Source organism: Eublepharis macularius, chromosome 9 (assembly GCF_028583425.1).
Source record: "Eublepharis macularius isolate TG4126 chromosome 9, MPM_Emac_v1.0, whole genome shotgun sequence".
Lineage (NCBI taxonomy): Eukaryota > Metazoa > Chordata > Lepidosauria > Squamata > Eublepharidae > Eublepharis > Eublepharis macularius.
In genome coordinates, this window is record NC_072798.1 from 14,591,895 (window position 1) to 14,597,198 (window position 5,304).

The 5,304-nt window shown below is 44.0% G+C and overlaps 1 non-coding gene across 1 annotated transcript; it reads left to right on the forward strand.

The window, feature by feature from the left end:
* Positions 1-2,456: 2,456 nt before the first annotated feature.
* On the forward strand, positions 2,457-2,531 carry TRNAV-UAC (transfer RNA valine (anticodon UAC)). The gene has a single exon. It is a non-coding gene; the product is annotated as a tRNA-Val (tRNA).
* The last annotated feature ends 2,773 nt before the right edge of the window (positions 2,532-5,304 follow it).

A 5,304-nucleotide genomic window follows, 5' to 3' on the forward strand; every position in this document is an offset into this window, starting at 1 on the left:
CCTGAATTTAAGGGAGGGAAGGTAGCATCGCTTATTCTGAACTCTTCAGGTCTCAGAAACTAAGTAGGGTCAGTACTTGGATGAGATATCACCAAAGAAGGCAGAGAAAGGCAATGGCAAACTGCTTCTGCTTTGAAACCCCTTGCTGGGGTCGCCATAAGCCAGTTGTGACTTGACAGCACGTACATACATATGGACAAATCTGAAATGTGCTTATTCCCCTCTCACACTTCTTGCTCTTCTCCTCCTAATCGTATCTATTAGTGTTTACGTCATTGTTTTAAATTGTAAACTACCTCAATTAGCAGTAGCATAGGGAACGGAGTGGCCAAGTTGGATGCCCAGAGACTAGGGTTTGAATCTCCGTTTCTACCATGAAAGCTCACTGAGTGACCTCAGGCCCATCATAAACTCTCAGCCCAGCCTACCTCACAGGGGCACTGTTGTGGGAGAATGGAGGAGGAGGGAACGGTGTTCTAAGCCATTCTGAGTTCCCGGGCTGGGAGAAAAGTAGGATATAAATAAATAGAAAATATAAATGATATAAAAATTATACACAGTGCCAAGAGTTGCATGGATAGGAGAGGTTGAATCCAGACTAAATATTCCATCTGCAGAATGGAAACTTCCCGCCTCCCACCATTGCCCCCCAATCTCCATTAAAGGCTGCCTTTGGGGAACAGACGACATGGGGTAGGGTCAGCATTGGAAAGGGGGAATCAGTGGCAACTGCCTATTTAATTTGGATCCAACACAAAGGCTATTAAACCTTTATGTTGGCTATTAACTTTGGTCTTCTTCTTTGAAGGGTGTTATAACTTACAAAATATTACAAGTATATTTTGTTATGTACCGCAGAAGCTACGATGAGATGCATTGTATCAGCTATCAGCTGGAGGTCTCTAGGTTTTATCAGAAACAATATTCGTAAACTCTGCTCTGAAAACGTCATCCTTGAATTTCATGGTCCAAACTCCATCCTTGGAGGCTGTTTTTATGTAAAATAGGCCTTTTAGGAAACTTCATGGTAAACTTTCATTCCCTCTCGTGTTTACTTTAGATATATCTTCAAGGCTGTCTTCACATGGAAGTAGGGGAGTAACAAAATCTGTCATCCTAAAATCTCCAATTTCCCCCAGAGGAGGCCCTCCATTGCTAAACCAGTTGCTTGGCTGGGCAGTCAACGGTGGAACATGGTAGTTTTTTTTACAAGTAACAATGCTTTCCAAAGAAATCAAATCATAAAAAGAGCAATAGTTCTATTACGTGTCTCAAAACCTCTATTTGGTGCATTTGACGCTACCCTTTAAAGTTTAAACCGTGAATTTAAAGGAACTGCTCTGGGAGCAGGGGATTGCAGTTAGATCTGTCAAAAAGTTTTGGAAAAACTACTGAGTGACTTTGGATGTCAAAGAAAGAATTTCAAGCATTCCCTGTGCATACACACAATGTCAATTGTTCAGCAAGAGGCTTTGTTACCCAAATAGGAGGCGTCCTTAATTAGCTGGGAGAATTAGCGTTAAAGGAGACAAGTGAGAGGGGGGAACTACGAATCTCCACCAATGTTTATGGGAATTATTCAAATCAGGCAGATGTTCAACAGGAAAGTTTTTTATTAAAGAAAAATAAAAGGCAAACATACAGAAAATCACACACAGCACACATATAAGGCTAACTAGAGAAAAACAGGGAGGAAAGTTGTCATTTCACGGGGAGAAGGTGAAGGCTCAAGTGAACGTGAAGGTAGGTGTGTGGATCCAGAACATGCACACAGGGTGGGTGTCTAGGAAGTCCAATTATACGGCAAAACGTACCCTAGGGGCAAACTGATGTCTTTCCTCCAAAGACAATGACTTAATAGTTTGTCCAGAGGTAGCATAAAAGTTGGGAGAGGTTAAACTAGTTTATCTAGGGTGGACTTCTAGGTGTACTTGGTGACCCAGAAATTACTGGATCGGAAAAGCTCCCAGGTTTGGGGTGCTTATTCAAAGTGAAGCCAGGTGTTGACAACATAAGTCCTGACTGAGTTCCCCTTGAGAAACCTAATTGTTCTAAGTTACACATCTCTCCGAAATGTGGAAGGGCCGTAAGTCAGTCAGCCACCTATGATTCACATTCTGGTAGTTTTCCATGCTTCTGTCCAGCTGGCCTCCACCCAAGGTGATATGTCATAAACACAAGACACTGCCTGGCCCTGGGTGGAGGCCAGCTGGACAGATGCGTAACTTAGAACAATTAGGTTTCCCAAGGGGAAACTACAGGCCACAGGCAGCTCAGTTTATAGAAGATAATGGCTCTAAAGGAGTCATATTCAGTTCAGGTAAGCAGAGCCATTATCTTCTATAAAAAGCATTTCCACCTATCTAAACAGCTGATTAACTACCCACTTGGATACCCCATCCAAGACATTTAGATAATGATATCTTTCAAAATAGCTTGCTGAGGACTACCTATGGGGAGGATCTGTGGCTCAGTGGAAGAGCCTCTGCTTTACACGCAGAAGGTCCCAGGTTCAATCCTTGGCATCTCCAGATAAAAGGACCGGGCAGTAGGTGACGTGAAAGACCTCTGCCTGAGATCCTGAACAGCCACTGCCAGTCTGAGTAGACCATAGTGACTCTGATGGACCATGGTTCTGATTCAGTATAAAGCAGTTTCATGTGACTGTTGTTGGACGTATATAATGAAGAAGAGGGGAATGGGGTTGCAAGCAGCTATTTGGGAGAACAGTTGGGTATGTATGTGCAAACAAACAAATGCAAGCACTTCAACGGGTAGGGTAAGCTGCACTAAAGGTGAGAGGGTTTTATTGGTATGCAAGTCAGCCCTTATTTAGATAAAGGTAGTTCCCTGTGCAAACACCGAGTCATTACTGACCCATGGGGGGACATCACATCCTGACGTTTTCTTGGCAGACTTTTTTTATGGGGTGGTTTGCCATTGCCTTCCCCAGTCATCTACACTTTACCCTCCAGGAAACCGGGTACTCGTTTTATCGACCTTGGAAGGATGGAAGGCTGAGTCAACCTTGAGCCGGCTACCTGAACCCAGCTTCCGCCGGGATTGAACTCAGGTTGCGAGCAGAGCTTGGGCTGCAGTACTGCAGCTTACCACTCTGCGCCACAGGGCTCTAGTTTTTTTAACCCTTATTTAATCCTAGTTTAATCAAGATTTTGTGTGGCATCTTGAAGATGGGTAGACAAAAGTGCGGGGGAAACACTCAGAAGCTCCTAGTACAGAACTCCTAAAATCATGTGCAGTCTTAGGGTAATGGCTGCGTCTGTACGCTCCTACCTCACCAACTCTGGGAGCAAACCAATGCAATAAGAGGCTTGAAAACAAAATACCCATATTAGGTCTGGACCCCACCCACAGATCTTTCCCAGTCCTGGCAGCTCCTTTGAAGTCTAGTTTAGTAATTTGATCTTTCTCTGTGTTCCTTGAGAATCTTGAGAGTTTGAGAAATGTTCTACGCCATAGAAGCCATGAGGAAACTCTACAAAGAAAGAGCATGAAGAAGAAAAAAAGTCCCAGAATCTCTGTGAGTGAGACAGTGTGGTAAAGATTGTCTCAAACACGTACACCGAGGGTAGCTTGCCGGGAAGACCATTTTTCAAATGGCCTCAGACTGGGATGGCCTATTTGAAGCTTTGAACTTATTTAATAACATTAAGCAAGAACACTTAACTATCTAAAAGAAGGATCAGCCGCATAAATCAGACATCATTTCACATATTTCAGGATCAAAGCTGTAAAGCAAAATGATTTGTGAAGACATTTGAACAGCTCCAATATATCACGGGCCCTTTCGGAGGATACTTAGGCATATTAGTTGCCCAAATGATCATTTCTTTGGGTGGCTGTAGCCAAAATAGAAAGAAAAGAAAGAAAGAAAAGAAAATGGAAAGTTTTTTTTTCTGTTTCACAAGTGGGTTTCTCCATAATCATGATTTATGTTGAATATTAAAGGAAACACATGTGGAGCCTCATGAATCTGAATCACCAAATTAAAACTGGGAAAGGAAATGACCAAAGACAAAGCCCATCTCATCACAGGCACTTCCTGTGTTCCCCTCTTTAGGGCTCATTGTGCTAAACCAGAAGCACCGAAAAGATGGATGAAGAAACAGACAAGAGGTGGTAGCAGACTATCCCACGATCATTTACATGTTGTAGTTCCACAGTTTCAGAATATGACAGGCATAAAATCCCACTACTTAAAAAAAAAAGTTTCTAGCCCCCATACAGGCAATGCTGTGCTTAGAAGTATGTAAGCAATACTTTGGGAATAATATCTCCAGTAGTTAAAGGTGGGCCTTCAATGCCCTTCCCTATGAATAGGAGGGAGAATTCTTCTAGGGAGCAGCTACACTGCTCTGAATTCTCCCTAGAAGATAAAATGACAAAACAGAGGCTATCGTACTTTGGTCACATTACAGATTCTCTGGAAAAGTCAATAATGCTGGGAAAAATAGAAGGCAGTAGGAAAAGAGGGAGACCCAAAATGAGATGGCTGGACTCAGTAAAGGAAGCCACATCCTCCAGTTTGCAAGGTCTGAGCAAGTCTGTTAATGATAGGATGTTTTGGAGGTCTTTCATTCATAGGGTCACCCTAGGTTGGAGGCAACTTGACAGCACGTAACACACATGAATAGCAGAACAAGAATTAATCGTGCAAACTAAAAGTTCCAAGTGGGGGACCTGCAAGGATTTATGGGTGATTCATTTTGCCCTTCCCCACTATACACTTTTCCTTTTCCCTGAAAGCCCCCATAGTGCCTCCTCTGCCTTCTCCTCTCCTACCTTCCCTCCCATCATCCAACCTACCCTTATCTGATCCCCCCAACATCTTCAGCTTTCCCTCCTTCCCAACCCCAGCATCCTCTCCCTGGGAAAACTCTGGCCGGGCCCAGTTGCATGGTGGAGAAGCTGCAAGGACTTGCATCGGGCATCTCGTTTTCCCATCTATCCCCTTCACCATACCATCTCCTCTTTCCCTCCCCCTGGCAACTCCCATATCCTCTCCTTTCCACCCACCAAACCTACCCTTTATCTGCCCCCCCATCTCCAGCTTTATTTATTTATATCACACCTTTGAGACCCAAAGCAGCTTACATCATTCTCCTCTCCCACAGTTTATCCTCACAGCAATCCCATAAGGTAGGTTAGGCTGAATGGGTGCGACTGGCCCAACGTTACCCTGTGAGCCTCCATGGCAGACTGGGGGGGTTGATCTTGGGTCTCTAAGAGCCTTGTCTGGAACTGTAATCACTACACCACAGTTGCTTTTGTGGGGGGGAGACT